Genomic DNA, 19880 nt, shown 5'->3' with positions numbered 1-19880 from the left:
GTAAATCATTTATTCCAGGTCGACAAATCTTATGAACGTGTATTGATTTTTCTTTAGTCTTGCTTCCATTATTAACCACAACGTCAGAATTGCCTCTCTCGTGCCTTTACCTTTCCTAAAGCCAAGCTGATCGTCATATGGCGCATCCTCAATTTTATTTTCCATCCTTCTGCATATTATCCTTGTAAGAACATTGGATGCATGAGCTGCTAAGCTGATTGTGCGATAATACTCGTACTTGTCAACTTTTGCCGTTTTCGGAATTGTGTGAATGATGCTTTTCCGAAAGTGAGACGGTATGTCGCCAGACCCATACATTCTAAACACCAAAGGAAATAGTAGTTTTGTTTCCAGTTACCATTTCCCATAATGATTTTAGAATTTCTGGTGGTGTGTTATCTATCCTTTCTGCTTTATATGATCGTAAGTCCTCCAAAGCTCTTTTAAACTCTGATTCTAATACTGTATCCCTTATCTCTTCTAAATCGACTCCTATTTCTTCTTCTATCACATCAGATGAATCTTCCCCCTTGTAGCGGCTTTCAGTGTATGCTTTCCACCTATCCACTCTCTCCTCTACATTTAACAGTGGAATTCCCGTTGCACCCTTAATGTTATCACACTTGCCTTTAATGTCACCGAAGGTTGTATTGACTTCTCTGTATACTGAGTCTGTCCTTCCGACAATCACTGCTTTTTCGATGTCTTCGCATTTTTCCTGCAGCCATTTCGTTTTAACTTTATTCCACTTTCTCTTTATTTCATTCCTCAGCGACTTATATTTCGGTATTCCCGAGTTTGCCGGAACATTTTTGTACTTCCTCCTTTCATCGATCAACTGAAGTATTTCTTCTGTTACCCATGGGCTCTTCGCAGCTACCTTCTTTGTACCTATGTTTCTGTTCTCAACTTCTTTCTAGAGATGTCCATTCCTCTTCAACTGTACTGCCTAATGCGCTATTCCTTATTTCTGTATCTATAGCCTTAGAGAACTGTAACTCGTCATTCCTTAGTACTTCAATATACCACTTCTTTGCATATTGATTCTTCCTAATGTCTTAAACTTCAGCCTACTCTTCATCACTTCTCTATTGTGATCTGATTCTATATCTGGTCCTGGGTGCGCCATACAATCCAATATCTGATTTCGGAATCTCTGCCCGACCGTGATGTAATCTAACTGAAATCTTCCCATATCACACTGCCTTTCTCCAAGTATACTTCCTCCTCTTGTGATTCTTGAACTGAGTATTCGGTGTTACTAACTGAAACTTGTTACAGAACTCAATTAGTCTTTCTTCTCTCTCATACCTTGTGCCAAGCCCATATTCCTCTGTAACCTTCTCTTCTACTCCTTCCCCTACTACTGCATTCCAGTCACCCATCACTATTGGACTTTCGTTTCCCTTTACATACTGTATTACCCTTTCAATATCCTCATACACTTTCTCTTTCTCTTCATCTTCAGCTTGAGACATCGGGGTGTATACCTGAACTATCGTTGACGGTGTTGGTTTGCTGTCGATTCTAATAATAACAACTCTGGCCCTTAACTGTTCACAGCAACACAGTCTCTACCCTACCTTCCTATTTATAACGAGTCCTACTCCCGTTACACCATTTTTTTTTTGCTATTGATATTACCCTATACTCATCTGACCATAAATGCTTGTCTTCTTCCCGTCTCGTAGAATGTTATCCTTTCCGTGATTATTCAATCTTTTTCTCATGGTCATCTCCCCCTTGGCAGTCCCAACCCGGAGATCCGAATGGGGGACTATTCCGTTATCTTTTGCCAATGGAGAGATCATCAAGACACTTCTTCAATTACAGGCCACATGAACTGTGTATACACGTTACGTGTCATTAATGCAGTGGTTTCCATTGGCTTCTGCATCCTCATGCCGTTGACCATTGCTGATTCATCCGCCTTTAGGCAAGAGAGTGCCCTGAACCTCTATCCGCTCCTCCGCCCTCTTCGACCAGGCCGTTGGCAGAATGAGGGTGACTTCTCATGCCAGAAGTCTTCGGTTGCCAATGCTGATTATTATCAAAGTTTAAGCACCGGCGGGATTCGAACCCGGGACCGAAGACGTTTTGATCATGAATCAAAGACAATAATCATAGACCACTGCAAAGCAATGAATTCACGCTTTCTTGCCTTAATGTACCCTCTAAACTTCCATGTTGTCAAATTTGATAATTTTACATCAAAAGGAAATATCCCATTGATTTCTAACAAGTGAGTCTGCAAATACCAGAATGGTCACATAAATGGCCGTATCTTTTGATGGTATAGACTCAAAATCTAAATATTGTTATAATGCCAAAGAACTATAGCTCTCAGTATGTGACGCATATTTCAACTTGATGCATCCACCCGTTACTCAGAAAATGAAGGCTTAACAGACGGACAGGCAGTCTGATATCAAACGAAACACAAATATTTGCGTGTGATATAATAACAGATTAACAGGTTTAAAAAAAATGTAGTAAGATCTTATAGAACCAAACTGCTTACGTCATCGGCCCCCTAAACTTACACGCTACTTAATCTAACTTAAACTAACTTACGCTATGGACAACACACACACTCATGTCCGAGGGAGGACTCGAACCCTCGACGGTGACAAGCAGTCCTAGACCACGCGGCAACCCAACGCGGCAGGAGTTTCTTTTCCTTTGGTTTTAGTGCGAAAATTGCTTCTTGCTAAGTTTATAATTTTAGGCCAACAGGAAGTATTCCACAATTTTTCATTAGTGAGTTTGCGAGTATGAAGATAGATGACCGTCTCTCTTGAGGCATTGACTTAGAAGCTTCACTTTTCGGAATAGTTAAGGGACTATAGACTGTAATATGTGACATAACTGTCAGCCTGATACGTGTACCCGTTCCTGAGAAAAAAGGGTTTTTTACAGTTCGACAGACATAGAGACAGACGAACAACGAAGTGATCTTACACGAGTTCTATGTTTTAAGGACTGAGTTATGAAACCCTAAAAACGAAAAATGTGGGGAGCATACAATAGACAATAGTAACGAAGTGAATTATTCATGCATGTATTATGTATTGCATGCTCCTCAGTTTATCGTTCTAACTTTTGCAATTATTTCCATTACTGTCAAAAATTCACAATCGAAAACGTTGAAGAATGGCTTCATGGAGATAGGAATCTATATAGGCTTATGAGAAATTATTTCATACTTTCCAGTCCGATTTAAAATGTGTTATACTAAAAATTAATTTTTATTGGAACAATTATTTGGTTCTCCTGACAAATGTCATATTTGCCATTCATAATGTTCGACATTTCCACTTCCTTTAAGCGTCTATACGTCACTGTTTTGGATATGTTTACAAACAACTGTTTTGTACCAGTCAGGATTTTCTTTTACTTGTATTTTACACGAAGAGACTTTCGAAATGACTCCCATTTTCGAGTTTGTTTTTCCCATGTACTGTACTATTACTACGTAATGTTTTTGACGTACGATGCTTTGGTAGCTGAAAAGTTATTTATAAACCAACCCGTTGCTTTCGCAATAGCAGGTCCTCACACACCATTGATAACGGATCAACTCACGTTATTAAGTTATTTAAAGTGACTGTAGAAATAATACTGAAGAACTGGACTAATGTAAAATGCAGGCTGTAGTGTGAAGTAAAGTGAACAAATAAGTAAATAAAAATGAACGATCATTCAAAGGAAATTACATAAACGAACTGTGATTGTATATGATGATATTAATGAAACAGAGACTGTACTTGTAGGACCATATCCTGTTAATGAAACGTATGGCCCGTGGAAAGCAGTAACCACATGGCTGGTCGGGAAGTTGTTGTACCAACTTAACAAACAAGCAAATCTCCGTGTGAATGTAGAGGTAAGTAAATTTCGAGAAGCGTTTTAACGATGCACAGGCAGCTGTTCCGGGTCAGTGAAGGCGTGCAGGAGCCGTGCCACATCCCGGCATCCGCACGTGCAGAGCTGGAGCGTTAGCCGCGGGTAATGGGCTTACTCGTGAACACTTGCCACGTAACGCGGTTACCGGCGGCCTTGATCCTATTAGCAGCACCGCCATAGCCGCTGGCAATTTTCTTTTCAAGCGCTAACCTTTTCCCTAAATGCCGTACACTTTAGTTAGTGACGCCGCGTTTCCACGAGAGCGTTCGTGATGGCGACATCAAAGAGACATCGCCCAGTCCCGCATGACCTCGCCAGAGGAGCGCACACAGCGGATAAGCTGCCTGTATGCAGACTCATACACCGACACGTCACCAATTTTACGACGTTCTCTCTCTCTCGTCGTTTGTGTACGAACTCCGCCGGCCGTTGTGGCCGAGCGGTTCTAGGCGCTTCAGTCCGGCGCCGTGCGGCTGCTACGGTCGCAGGTTCGAATCCTGCCTCGGGCATGGATGTGTGTGATGTCCTTAGGTTGGTTAGGTTTAAGTAGTTCTAAGTCGAGGGGACTGATGACCTCAGATGTTAAGTCACATAGTGCTTAGAGCCATTTGAACCATTTGTACGAACTTTAGCTGCGCCAGTAGTCCGGACTAATGGATGCGCAAATGCCAAACAGATGTATATTAATTCACTTTAAAAGTCAAAACGAACCATTTGAGCCCGAGTAGGTGTGGTTTCGAGTGGGAACTCCCCCTGGAAGGGCACTATATCCTAACCACACCAAAAGAATGTCGAATGGTACAGTCCGCTGAAGCAATTATCCTGGTGAAAAAGTGTGGGTCCAGTAACAGTAAATCAGAGTTGCAATCAACTAAAGCATGTAGTAGCATGTTCCATTATTTTAATGATTTTCGAAAATGTAATGGGAAAAACGAGTCTTTATCACAAATTCTTTTATTGAATGCTAAAATCACATGTCAGCAATAACCAGTTTCGATTGTATCAGTTCATCATCAGACCAGGTCTCTGGAACGCAAAAGGAATTCTCTTCACAGGTAATGTGTAGTACTACTATTTTTTCTTCCAAATCAGTGGTCTTCCTGTGTTTTTTTTTTCCAATGACCAATAGCGACACTGTCTGGCTGCACCTCAGATCGCATGCGTAACTATTTTATTATTAATTGCTAACCTGCATTAATTAGTATGTTATGAGTCCCAAAGTCCGAAGTGCTAAGTGAGTCCCCAACAGACTAGCAATAATGAGGGTGCGATACGCTGGCGCCGGAACCCACGTACACGTCGTTAAACGTCGGCATCATTTGCGACACTTCATGTTGACTGTCCTCCGATTCAGATTACAGCGACCCCAAGGCTTTGTCACAGTAATGTGAAAGAATGATTAAATGATTAATAATAGTATTTGTAATTATATTTTAATGCACATTTGAATATGAAACATCATCATAGAAGGCTGATAAATTTTTTAAATGCCGGTTTTCCTCTAGTCACTGCTTTGTATTACAATAACATTCCACATCTGAATGTTTCTTGCTATAATTAATTACCGCATTTGAAGATAGCTGTAGGTGTATGCTCATTCACGAGTCCATGTTAGTTCCACGTCAAATTTTGTGGCTTGGCAGCTGATAGGTACAGGTCGCACACGCTCGTGAGTCGTCACTACTGGAATAAAAACAATGAAACATTCTCCCTCTCACATGGTCTAACCTCGCAGTAGCCGTGCTACTACCCCTTTGCCTCTGAGGCAAGCGGCCAAATTCACGCTCAGATTCACCAACGTCACTCAAAATGAAGCCTACATCAAAGCATTACTGTTTTCACGTATTTTTGCTTGTTAATGTGTATTAAAACTCTGATGAAGCTCCTACGATTAGTTGAAGTTTTTTTTATTTTCTGTTGGTTGTTATATACATTTTTTTGGGTCATCAGTCTTCTAACTGGTTTGATGCGACCTGCCACGAATTTCTCTCCTGTGCCAACCTCTTCATCTTAGAGTAGCACTTGCAAACTACGTCCTCAATTATTTGCTGGATGTATAACTGGAAGCAAGGAGAAACTACAGCTGTAATTCTTCCCGAGGGCATGTTTGAATAATGATGGCGTCCTCTTCGGTAAAATATTTCGGAGGTAAAATAGTCCCCCATTCGGATCTCCAGGCGGGGACTAATCATGAGAAGGTCCATAGCATGAGAAAGAAAATTGGCATTCTACGGATCGGAGCGTGGAAAGTCAGATCCCTTAATCGAGCATATAGGCTAGAAAATTTTAAAAAAGAAATGGATAGGTTAAAGTTAGATATAGTGAAAATTAGTGAAGTTCGGTGGCATGAGAAACAAGACTTGTGGTCAGGTTAGTACAGGGTTATAAATGCATAATCAAATAAGGGTAACGGAGGAGTAGCTTTAATAGGGAACAAAAACATAGGAGCGCCGTTAAGCTACTACGAACAGCATAGTGAACGCATTATTGTAGCCGAAACAGACACGAACCCCACGCCTACCACAGTAGTCAAAGTTTATATGCCAACTAGCTCCTCAGATGATGAAGAGGTTGAAGAAATGTATGAAGTGATAAAAGATATCATTCAGATAGTGAAGACAGAAAAAAAGTTATTAGTCATGAGGGAGTGGAATTCGATAGTAGGTAAAGTAAGAGAAGGAAAAGTTATAGGTGAATATGAAATTGGGTTAAGGAACGAACTAAAACTTGGTTTAAGAATCGTGAAAGGAGGTTGTATATGTAGACGCCTGGAAACACTGGAATGTTTCAGACACATTACATAATGGTAAGACAGAGATTTAGGAAGCAGGTTTTGAATTGTAAGATATTTCCAGGGGCAGATGTGGACTCTCATCACAATTTATCTGTTATAAACTGCAGATTAAAACAGAAGAAACTGCAAAAAGTAGGAAATTAAGGAGATGGGACCTGGATAAACTGAAAGAACCAGAGGTTGTAAAGAGTTTCAGAGAGAGCGTTAATGAATGATTGCTAAGAACGGGGAAAGAGACACAGTAGAAGAAGAATGAGTAGCTTTGAGAGATGAAACGGTGAAGGCAGCAGAGGATCAAGTAGGTAAAACGACGAATGCTAGTATAAATCCTAGAGTAGCAGAAGAGATACTGAATTTAATTGATGAAAGGAGAAAATATAAAAAAGCAGAAAATGAAGCAGGCAAAACGGAACAGAAACGTCTCAAAAATGAGATCGACAAGAAGTACAAAATTTCTAAGCCGGGATGGCTAGAGGAAAAATGTAAGGATGTAGAGGCATATAGCACTAACGGTAAGATATATACTGCCTACAGGAAAATTAAAGAGACCTTTGGGGACAAGAGAACCACCTGTATGAATATCAAGAGCTCAGAAGAAAACCAGTTCTAAGTAAAGAAGGAAAAGTAGAAAGGTGGAAGGAGTAGTTAGAAGGTCTCTACAAGGGCGATGTACTTGACGGTAGTGTTATGGAAATCGAAGACGACGTTGATGGCGATGAAATGGGGGACATGTTACTGCGTGACGAGTTTGACAGAGCACTGGAAGACCTGAGTCGAAAGAAGCACCTGGGAGTAGACAACATTCCATTAGAGCTACTGATGGCCTTGGGAGAGACAGCCATGACAAAACTCTAGCAAGATGTATGAGACAGGCGGAATACCGTCCGACCTTAAGAAGAATATACACTACTGGCCATTAAAATTGCTACACCAAGAATAAATGCTGATTATAAACGGGTATTCCTTGGACAAATATATTATACTAGAACTGACATTTTCACGCAGTTTAGGTGCATAGATACTGAGAAATCAGTACCCAGAACAACCACCTCTGGCCGTAATAACGGTCCTGATACGCCTGGGCATTGAGTCAAACAGAGCTTGGATGGCGTGTACAGGTACAGCTGCCCACGCAGCTTCAACAGGATACCACAGATCATTAAGAGTAGTGACTGGCGTATTGTGACGAGCCAGTTGCTCGGCCACCATTGACCAGACGTTTTCAATCGGTGAGGGATCTGGAGAATGTGCTGGCCAGGGCAGCAGTCGAACATTATCTGTATCCAGTAAGGCCCGTAAGTGACCTGCTACATGCGGTAGTGCATTATCCTGCTGAAATGTTGGGTTTCACAGCGATCGAATGAAGGGTAGAGCCACGGGTCGTAACACATACGAAATGTAACGTCCACTTTTCAAAGCGGCGTCAGTGCGAACAAGAGGTGACCGAGACGTGTGATCAGTGGCACCCCATACCATCAGGCCGGGTGATACGCCAGTATGGCGATGACGAATAAACGCTTCCAATGTGCGTTCACAGCGGTGTCGCCAAACACGGATGCGACCAGCGTGCTGCTGTAAACAGAACCCGGATTCGTCCAAAAAAATGGCGTTTAGCCTTTCGTGTACCCAGGTTCATAGTTGAGTACACCATCGCAGGCGTTCCTGTCTATGATGCAGCGTCGAGGATAACTTCAGCCATGGTCTCCGAGCTGATAGTCCGTGTTGCTGCAAACGTCGTCGAACTGTTCGTGCAGATGGTTATCGTCTTGCAAACGTCCCCATCTGTTGAGTCAGGGATCGAGACGTGGCTGCACGATCCGTTACAGCCATGAGGGTAAGTTGCCTGCCATCTCGACTGCTAGTGATACGAGGCCGTTGGGATCCAGCACGGCGTTCCGTATTATCCTCCTGAACCCACAGATTTCATATTCAGCCAACGTTATATTCTACTAACAGTCATTGGATCTCGACCAACGAGAGCAGCAATGTCACGATACGATAAACCACAATCGCGATAGGCTACAATCCGACCTTTATCAAAGTCGGAAACGTGATGGTACGCATTTCTCCACCTTACACGAGGCATCACAACAACGTTTCACCAGGCAACGCCGGTCAACTGCTGTTTGTGTATGAGAAATCGGTTGGAAACTTTCCTCATGTCAGCATGTTGTAGGTGTCGCCACCGGCGCCAACCTTGTGTGAATGATCTGAAAAGCTAATCATTTGCATATCACAGAATCTTCTTCCTGTTGGTTAAATTTCGCGTCTGTAGCACGTCATCTTCGTGGTGTCGCAGTTTTAATGGCCAGTAGTGTAATTATTCCAATCCGAAAGAAAGCAGGTGCTGACATGTGTGAAAATTACCTAACTACCAATTTAATAAGTCACGGCTGCAAAATACTACCGCGAATTCTTTACAGGCGTATGCAAAAAATGGTGGAAGCAGACCTCGGAGAAGATCAGTTTGGATTCTGTAGAAACGTAGGTACACGTGAGGCAATACTGACCCAACGACTTATCTTAGAATAGATAATAAGGAAAGACAAACCTACTTTTCTAGCATTTGTAGACTTAGAGAAAGCTTTTGACAATGTTGATTGGAATGCTCTTTTTCAAATTCTGAAGGTAACATGGTGAAATAAACGGAGCGGAAGGCTCTACAGAAACCAGGAGGCATTTACATGAGTCGAGGCGCATGAAAGGTAAGCAGTGGTTGAGAAGGGATGTTATTCAATCTGTATATTGAGCAAGTAGTAAAGGAACAGAAAGAAAAATTAGGAGTAGGAATTAAAATCCATGGAGCAGAAACAAAAACTGTGAGAGATAAAAAATTTGAGGATTGCCGATTGCATCGGAATTCTATCATAGACACCAAAGCATGTGGAAGAGCAGTTGAAAGGAATGGATAGTGTCTTGAAAGGAGGATGAACATCAACAAAAGTAAAACGAGGATAAAGAAATGTAGTCGAATTAAATCAGGTGATGCTGCAAGAATTAGATTACGAATAGAGACACTTAGAGTAGTAAGCGAGTTTTGTTATTTTGGGAGCAAAGTAACTTATGACGGTCGAAGCGGAGGGGAGAGAGGATATAAAATGTAGACTAGCTATGGAAAGGAAAGCGTTTCTGAAGAAGCGTAATTTGTTAACATCGAGTATAGATTTACGTGTCAGGAAATATTTTCTGAAAGTATTTGTATAGAGTGTAGCAGTGTATGGAAGTGGCAGATGGATGATCAATAATTTAGACAAGGAGAGAATAGAAGCTCTCGAAATGTGGTGCTACAGAAGAATGCTGAAGGTAAGATGGGTCGATAATGTATGTAATGAGGAAGCACAGAACAAAACAGGGCAGAAGGGTACTTTGTGGCACATCTTGAGTAGAAGAAGGGATCGGTTGGTAGGACACGTTCTGAGGCGTCAAGAGATCACCAATTTAGTATTAGAGGGAAGCGTGGAGGGTAAAAGTCGTAGACACAGACAAAGGGATGAGTACACTAAGCAGATTCAGAAGGATGTAGGTTGCAATAGTTACTCGGAGATGAAGAGGCTTGCACAGGATAGGGTATCATGGAGAGCTGCAGCAAACCAGTCCCCGAACTGATGACCATAACAACAACATTCCAATCTCTGTTTTCCTCTACAGTTTTTGCTCTCTACAGCCCTCTTCACTACCATGTAAGTCATTGCCTGATGTATTAACAGATGCCCTATCATCATGTCCCTTCTCATTGTCAGTGTTTACTACATACTCCTTTCCTCTCCGATTCTCGGCAGAACCTCCTCATTTCTTATCTTATCAGTCCGCCTACTTTTCAACATTCGCCTGTATCACCATATCTCAAATGTTTCTATTCTCTTCTGTTCCGGTTTTCCCACAGTCCATATTTCACTACCAAACAATGCAGTACTCCAGATGCAAATTCTCAGTAATTTCTTCTTCAAATTGAGGCCTACGTTTGATGCTAGTACACTTCTCTTGACCAGGAATGTCCTTTTCGCCAGCGCTAGTCTACTTTCGATGTCCGGCTTACTTCGTCCGTCATTGGTTATTTTGCTACTTAGGTAGCAGAATTTCTTAACTTCATCTACTTCCTGAACGTCAGTACTGATGATAAGATTCTCACTATTCTCATTTCTGGTAATGCTTATTATTTTGGTCTTTCTTTGATTTACTCTGAATTCGTATTCTGTACTTAGTACACTGTTCATTCCATTAAGCAGGTCATGTAATTCTTCTTCACTTTCGCTCAGGATAGCAATGCCATCAGCGAAACGTGTCATTCATGTCCTTACACATTGAATTTTAATCCTACTTCTGAACCTTCCTTTTACTTCCCTCATTGATTCTTCGATGTACGAGGTGCATTCAAGTTCTGAGGCCTCCGATTTTTTATCTCCGGACTGGAAAGGGATAGAAACATGCGCATTATTTTTAAATGAGGCCGCGTTCATTGTCAATACGTCCCAGAGATGGCAGCACCGTACGGCAGATGGAATATTACCGCCAGCGGCGAGAATGAGAACTGTTTTAAATACTTAAAATGGCGACGTTTTCCTTACTTGAACAGCGTGCAATCATTCGTTTTCTGAATTTGCGTGGTGTGAAACCAATTGAAATTCATCGACAGTTGAAGGAGACATGTGGTGATGGAGTTATGGATGTGCCGAAAGTGCGTTAGTGGGTGCGACAGTTTGATGGAGGCAGAACATCGTGTGACAACAAACCAAAACAACCTCGGGCTCGCACAAGCTGGTCTGACGACATGATCGAGAAACTGGAGAGAATTGTTTTAGGGATCGCCGAATGACTGTTGAACAGATCGCCTCCAGAGGTGGCATTTCTGTGTGTTCTGTGCACACAATTCTGCATGATGACCTGAAAATGCGAAAAGTGTCATCCAGGTGGGTGCTGACGGACGACCACACGGCAGCCCGTGTGGGATGTTGCCAAGCAATGTTGACGCGCAACGACAGCATGAATGGGACTTTCTTTTCGTCGGTTGTGACAATGGATGAGACGTGGATGCCATTTTTCAATCCAGAAACAAAGCGCCAGTCAGCTCAATGGAAGCACACAGATTCACCGCCACCCAAAAAATTTCGGGTAACTGCCAGTGCTGAAAAAATGATGGTGTCCATGTTCTGGGACAGCGAGGGCGTAATCCTTACCCATTGCGTTCCAAATGGCACTACGGTAACAGGTGCATCCTACGAAAATGTTTTGAAGAACAAATTCTTTCCTGAACTGCAACAAAAACGTCCGGGAAGGGCTGCGCGTGTGCTGTTTCACCAAGACAACGCACCCGCACATAGAGCTAACGTTACGCAACAGTTTCTTCGTGATAACAACTTTGAAGTGATTCCTCATGTTCCCTACTCACCTGACCTGGCTCCTGGTGACTTTTGGCTTTTTCCAACAATGAAAGACATTCTCCGTGGCAGCACATTCACCAGCCATGCTGCTATTGCCTCAGCGATTTTCCAGTGGTCAAAACAGACTCCTAAAGTAGCCTTCGCCGCTGCCATGGAATCATGGCGTCTGCGTTGTGAAAAATGTGTACGTCTGCAGGGCGATTACGTAGAGAAGTAACGCCAGTTTCATCTATTTCGAGTGAGTAGTTAATTAGAAAAAAAATCGGAGGCCTTAGAACTTGAATGCACCTCGTACAGACTGAACAGTAGGGGTGACAACCTACATCCCTGTATTACATACTTTTAACTCGAGCACTTAGTTATTGGTCGTCCACTCTTTTTATTCACTCTTCGCTCTTGTACATATTGTATATTACACCTGTCCCCATCTATCTTACCCCTATTTTTCTCAGAATTTGGAAAATCTTTGACCGTTTTATGCTGCCGAACGCTTTTTCTAGGTCGACAAATCCTATGAACGTGTCTTGATTTTTCTGTAGTCTTACTTCCATTATCAACAGCAACTTCAGAATTGCCTCTCTGGTGCCTTTACCTTTTCTAAAGCCAAACTGATTGTCATGTAGCACATGCGCAATTTTCTTTTCTTATTCTTGTCAGCAACTTGGATGCAAGAGCTGTTAAGCTGATTGCGCGATAGTTCTCGCACTTGTCAGCTCTTCCTGTCTTCAGAATTGTGTGGATGATGCTTTTCCGAAAGTCAGATGATATGTCGCCAGACTCATACATTCTACACACCAACGTGAATAGTCGTTTTGTAGAAACTTTCCCAAATGAATTTAGAAATTCTGATGGAATGTTATCTGTCCCTTCTGCTTTATTCGATCTTAAGTCTTGAAAGCTCTTTTAAATTCTGATCCTAATACTGGATCCTCTATCTCTTCTAAATCGACTCCTGTTCATTCTTCTATCACATCAGACATTTCTTTCTCCTTATAGATGCTTTCAGTTTGTTCCTTTTACCTGTCCGCTTTCTCCTCTTCATTTAACTTTAGAATTCACGTTGCACTATTAATGTTACCACCATTTAATGTTACCACCCCATAATGTCATCGAAGGTTGTTTGACGTTCCTGTACGTTGAGTCTGTCCTTCCGACAATCATTTCTTTCTTGATTTCTTCACATTTTTCATGTAGTTATTACCTCGTAGCTTCCCTGAACTTCCTATTTATTTCTTCGTCAGCGACTTGTATTTATGTGTCCCTGAATTTCCCTTAACATTTTTGTAGTTACTCCTTTAACCAATCAACTGCAGTATTTCTTCTGTTACCCATGGTTTCTTCGCAGTTACCTTCTTTGTACCTGTATTTTTCTTTCAAACTTCTGTGGTGACACTCTTTAGAGATGTCCATTCCTCGTCAACTGTACTGCTTAGTGACCTATTCCCTATTGATGTAGTCATACTCTTAGAGAACTTAAGGCGTATCTCGCCATTTCTTAGTACTTCCGCATTTCACTTGTTTGCGTATTGATTCTTCCTGTCTAGTCTCTTAAACTTTAGCCTACTCTTCATCATTACCGCATTGTGATCTGAGTGTATATCTGCTCCTGGGTACGCCATACAGTCCAGTATCTGATGTCGGAATCTCTGTCTGACCATGATGTAATCTAACTGAAATCTTCCATTATCACCCGGCCTTATTGATATTATTATGAAATACAGCAGAAAAACGCAGGCGACCCGATTACTCGATTCGAGCAGCATAGGTTGACGGTCTGAAGTTGGACGATCACTGATCTAAATAGTTAAATGGCTCTCCAGTTCATAGCTATGTCCTGATATATCTCGGTAAACGCCATTAGTGACGTAACACATCGAAAATTAAATTTTCACTTGTCCTACTACAGAACTCTTTAAAAGTCATAATTAGCATACATGGCAGAATTATTTACTTTAAGAATCCACTAATGGAAAGAATTTCGATGTATGCTGAGAGCACAAAATCTGCGCTGTATTTCACTTGAAATTGGGTACGCGAGCTAACTTGCTATAATAGTTATTATTCGTATCAATAAATAAGTCAGATAGTGAAAGACAACGTTCCTGCTTTCAAAAACCTCAAATATCGATGTAATTTAAGAAATATGAAATGCTGCAGCTAATATTCTGCTACGGTTACAGTGCGTTTCATGCTGAAGTCTTAATTCACCGAGCAGTGCACGAAAAACAGAAGCTCAGATGGCTTGTAAGCGGAGACGGTTTGTCAGTTACATACAGTACAAGCTGAACTTGCTACGTCAACCGCTATTTCAGGGGTCTCACCTTGAACTGTTTATATTTCCGCCGGTGGGCGGAAAATTGAGCGCTATCTGTTTTGAATAGGAGCTCGTAACATTCGTTTGGATTATTTTCTCAGGGTTTTACAGTAGTTTTTTTGTACTGAATGTGATACGTCACTGAAACATGAGTGTGTTGTATTCGGACGTTTTGAAAGCACCTGACGAATTCTAGTTGCATGTTGCATATGACAAAATGGTGCAAGAATTTTATTTCTGTTTCCTATTCCACTCTGCTCTGCTCTGCGAAACTAAAAATACTTCGTGGCTATACAGATTATTTGGTTTATACTGTTAATAAACCTCGAATAAACGTATCGGCCGGCCGGAGTGGACGAGCGGTTCTAGGCCTTACATTCTGGAATCGAGCGACCGCTACGGTCGCAGCTTCGAATCCTGCCTCGGGCATGGATGTGTGTGATGTCCTTAGGTTCGTTAGGTTTAAGTAGTTCTAAGTTCTAGGGGACTGATGACCTTAGAAGTTAAGTCCCATAGTGCTCAGAGCCATTTGAACCAATAAACGTATCACAATTTTGTATTCCCGTTCAGTGTGCCTTATCAGTACGTTCGTCTAACATGTGACAAAGCATATTTGTAATTACAAAATCTTGTCATAATGTTTAACCCATTCAGATGCGATAGTATTCATAGCATACGCCAACGAATGTCGCTATATTAGGTTTTGTACTGTCCACCATTAAGCAAGTGTACTTTAGTGTCTTTTGACCATTCTGTCACCAGTGGCGGCAGGAAGGGCAACCGGCCCTCCCTTAACATTAACCTTGCCAAATCCGGTTCTAACCATGCCGACTCTGCGCAACCCCTGGATCAAGGCGTATGCGCAAGGAAGAAGACCATTGTGTCACCAGGTTTCACTAAATGGCACATGGCACAGAACTATGCACTATGCCCCGGAACCGTGTTCTATCCAGTTCATTATATTACACATTTGACATTTTAACGTGAGCTTTGCAACGAAATTCGAGGGACTGTGCTGATAGAATTTGAACCTGACCCGGCGGCAGAGTCAAAAGCCGGATCTGTTGTGCAATCAAACGACGGAAGATTGGTTTCAGAAAAGAAAACCAAGTCCAATGCTCGTGAAGATAAGCATCGGACTGTAGTCAAAACCACCAAACACTGGAATGGAAATCGGAAAAACTTGGAGTAGACTGAAGTCATCATGGAATCGTATCAGCACCAAGGGCAAGTGCAGATCAGATTTGGATCCCCGAGTCTTGATAATAAACCCCAACACAGAATCTCCCGAAAAGATCTTGGCCAAGTTTTCAGTCTTCACTCTACTGGAAACCATTCCCCACTTACCATGTTGACGGTATTCCATCCAAATCTTCGTCCTCTGGCACTCTAAAGCGCTGAAATTTTTCCGTCATATCACTGGCTGAGCATATATCACTTTCAGCCAATAGGCTATTCTTCGTGGTCTCCTCCTCTCGATTCCTCGTTCCAGCCTGCCAACTTTGTATTGCTGAGGGTGGCACAACCAACAAGTGTACTCACGGACTTCTCCCGCAGTTGTAGCGGTCCCTGCCTTTTCATGTAATTAACTAATGAGCATGAGATGTGGAACGCTCCTGTCGTGACTCATTTTTGTACCGGACATGCTAACATCGCAGACGAAATGTTGCCTGTGGAGAGCTGCGTTGACCAACTTGCAACGAGAATTTCCGGAAAAACTCTTGCAATTGAACCAGCTCAGACAGGAGAAGTTTACGTTACATCGTTTATTGTGGAGCTGTCCTAGTTGGAAAAAAATAGAGCTTAGAATCCATCTAAGAACAATCCTTAAATCTAAGTTCGCGGCGTCAAATCCTCGCTTATCGAGCCCCATTCATCTTTTACAAAAATCTCGACTGGAATGTAATTTCCATACGGTCGCACACTCGTAAGATCTCATATAAACGTTCCGAGGCTGAGTAAGGCTTTCACTTCTATTGAATTACACGAAAAACCTAATCTCAATAAATACATAGTACCGGCGTGCATGTTGGTTCTGGACTGCTTGAATACTAGACTGTATAATAAGTTCGCTTCAATGTTTCGCACCTACCTGCATTCAGCGCGTTTGTAATTGGCCGGTTCAGTCGACCATTGATTGACATCGTTATATAAGACTCTAATTACTCTTCGACCTTGATTTTGTAGTTACTGAAATCATGGTTGGGAAGCTGTCGTTGTGGATATTGTCGACAGTCCAGCTGGAGTTCTATATAGCACATGATGATGATGATGATGTTTGGATTGTAGGGCGCTCATCTGCATGGTTATCAGCGCCCTACAAATTCCCAATCTTTACTCTGTCCAGTCTCACCACTTTCATGACGAAATGATGAGGACAAGACAAACACCGAGTCCTCGGGCTTAGAAAATCCTTATATAGCACAAGCATTTAGGTAACCAATATTGATTAAGAGAGCGTTGCAGTGTCAATCAGCACGTTGTCGTACTCTCCAGTACGACGTGACTCCTTCTTGCAGCTTCTTCCTCAAGCTTCATCACCATCTGTCGTTTTGTGTGGTGGGAATGCTACCAATCTTAACTGATTGCTGGCTTACAGGAACGATAGCCTTTCTGGATAAAACATAAAAAGAACGGATATTGATGTTGCATCATTGTCACAGAATGACAGTTCGTGGCCCGTCGCAAATAAGTTTACCAATTGCAGTAGTCTTCAGGTGGCTTCAGCAAAGAAATTCACTGCCACATTATGTTTCTGATGGAGACGCAGTGTTAGTGAAAACAATGGCTACGTCTATCTGTACTCTGCAAACTACTGTTAGGTGCCTGGCAGAGGGTACTTCCCACTGTACCAATTTACTAGAGCTTTTTCCTGTTTCATATATGTGTGGATTGCACAAGAATGATCGGTTAAATGCTTTTAAGCGGGATGTAATTTGTCTGATCTTGTCTTCACATTCCCATGGGAGCGATACATAGGAGCTGTAATACATTCTTAGATTCAGTCGCTTACGTTGGATGTCAATCACAAACATTCATCATGCGGGCTCTCCAGAGATAAACAGCGTACTTTTTGGCACATCCACCCTGCACATCGCTTGTGTTTCGTGGAAAGATTTCCACAGACTACCAGCAAGCACGTGGTAGTTTCCTTTGTTTGTACAGCCGATGTATCCCACTCAAACGCTGTCTGTTATACACAGAGGTGAGAAAGGTCACTGGATAGCGATATGCACGTTTATAGATGACGGTACTATTGCGTTCGCAAAGTATAAAAGGGCAGTGCGTTGGCGGAGCTGTCAGGTGATTATGGCCTCACGACGGGAATTATTAGACCTTGAACGCTGAGCGGTAGTTGAGCGAGACACATGGGACATTCCATTTCGGAAATCGTTAGGGAATTTAATATTCCGAGACCCACATGGTGCAGAGTGTGCCGAGAATACCAACAGCAGTGGCCGGTGGCTTCACTTAACGACCGAGAGCAGCGCTGTTTGCGTAGAGCTGTCAGCGCTAAGGAACAAGCAACAATGTGTGAAATAGCCGGACATATCAATGTGGTACTTTCAACGACGGAATTGTTGTAATCTTGAACCACTATGAAGCAATTGGTAGCTAGCCTTGAACCATTCTAGAGCATCTATGCGCAGTGTTTTGTTCAGTACTATGGGAATTTAAAGCTGTTAGTACAACGTAATTGTCTTTGCTATGAAAAGTTGATAACTCAGTGGAAGGTATTATAAGAAGTTTGATTTTACATTTTTGTCAGTGCTTTGTTAGTAGCTTGATTAGTTCCAAAAGCAAAACTGTCTGCTAGGTTCAGTCTTTATAAAACTGGTGGGGATCTAAAAATATATGCCTTCCTGTATACAAGGCTACATTTTCATCCTATTTCACATTCTTTCCTTGATAAATATGAAATCTCTCTACGTATCCAGCTATGCACCATACTTCGTGCTACGTTTAATAGGCTTTATTTGGTAATATGTATTGTTTGAAGCTGCCTTTTCCTCTGAGCCTTAGCATAAGTTCGTCACCGTTGAATTCTCTCGTTCCACGTCAGTTTTTGATAAACTAAAAGTTAGTGTCTCTCCATGACATCTGAGGTTGTAATCTGAATTATTTCCAGCTTGACATTGACATGGTGGCAGTAAAAAGTTTTGTCGAATTTGTCACGGCTCAGTGACAACTCAACAATTGGAACTCCTAGGCTTTCACTGCATTTCCAGCAATGATTCCGTGAAGGTGACTTTTGGTAGCCATGACATGAATGAAGGAAGTTCTGTTGTTATTAGAGTCAATGTTTTAATGTTTTGTTCCGTGAAGTATAAATTAATTTTTCTACCACAGTAGACGTCTGTAGGTGTCTTAGAATTGCTGATATTATGTTCAATGAGACTACACTAACACGTGTAATCTGAAACTGATGTTTCTGTACTTCTTTACTTCAATTTTTTAACGTCCTGAAATGTTCTTAATATTATATTGCCTATATTACTTACATTGCCAAAAGCAGTTTCTTCTGGCTTCAATGTATCGTATGTGCGTCTGTCAGACGTTTCTCTTTGTTCAGTAGGATAAGTATATATTTATGCCCTGTGAGTATCAAAGCGTAATTCTCACCACATCCCTGTGCCACTCCTCTGTCACCGTAGCTGCAAGCATGCTTCAGCGACCACTCTCGGACACGGTTGTGGAACAATGTGTGTCACAGGTAGCGGGGATAAGGTTTTATCGCCCGAATCGCGAGGATGGGAAAATCTATTAAGAAAAACCCTCAGTCTCAAGGGATGCTGCGCTGGAATGAGGTAAATGTTTGTTGATGTGGAACAGTCAGCAGCCAACCATTGGGGAACCTGCCGCACCTCAGTTGTATAAGGCTCCATCAGGCAAATGGGTCTCTGTTTGGGTGGACGCTATTTCCTTAGCTGTTCGTTGGACTTCCTTGAAGCCTAAATCACTTTCATCTACTCCCAGCGGTTTGCATGGTCCACTAGGCAATGTTAACACCCAAACTCCGAAGCGACTCCGCCTGAGAGGTCTCTGACTGTAAGAGACACAGTAACATCCCTTGGTGGGTAACATATTTACTGTTGGTAAACATGTATAGGGTTCCTTCGAAAATTTGTCACCTTTCTACAGCCATAAAGCTGTAGACAGACTTGCAAGGCACCTTAAACTTATCAGGGGGTTGTGCAGTAGTACACTCCTGATCGACATACTTAAGTCCACTGAAGGGGACAAGTTGTTAAGCGCTAAACTACTTGTGAATCTATTACCAAGAGCGAGCTGATCACTGAGCTAAATTGTTGTAGAGGAATTGTGATGTGTCTTGAGACAATGAGTATGATCACCAATGAACTGTAACAGGAATAGGAAAGCGAAAGTGTTTCTGAAGTCCAGAAGTGTTGATGGTGGGTTACAGAAGTCGGCTCCCAATTTTGGGAGAGGCATTTTAGTTCCACTTTTAAAAGTCGGGAAAGTCTGC

Source organism: Schistocerca nitens, chromosome 6, assembly GCF_023898315.1.
Source record: "Schistocerca nitens isolate TAMUIC-IGC-003100 chromosome 6, iqSchNite1.1, whole genome shotgun sequence".
NCBI classification, from domain to species: domain Eukaryota; kingdom Metazoa; phylum Arthropoda; class Insecta; order Orthoptera; family Acrididae; genus Schistocerca; species Schistocerca nitens.
This window is presented reverse-complemented; position numbering follows the sequence as displayed.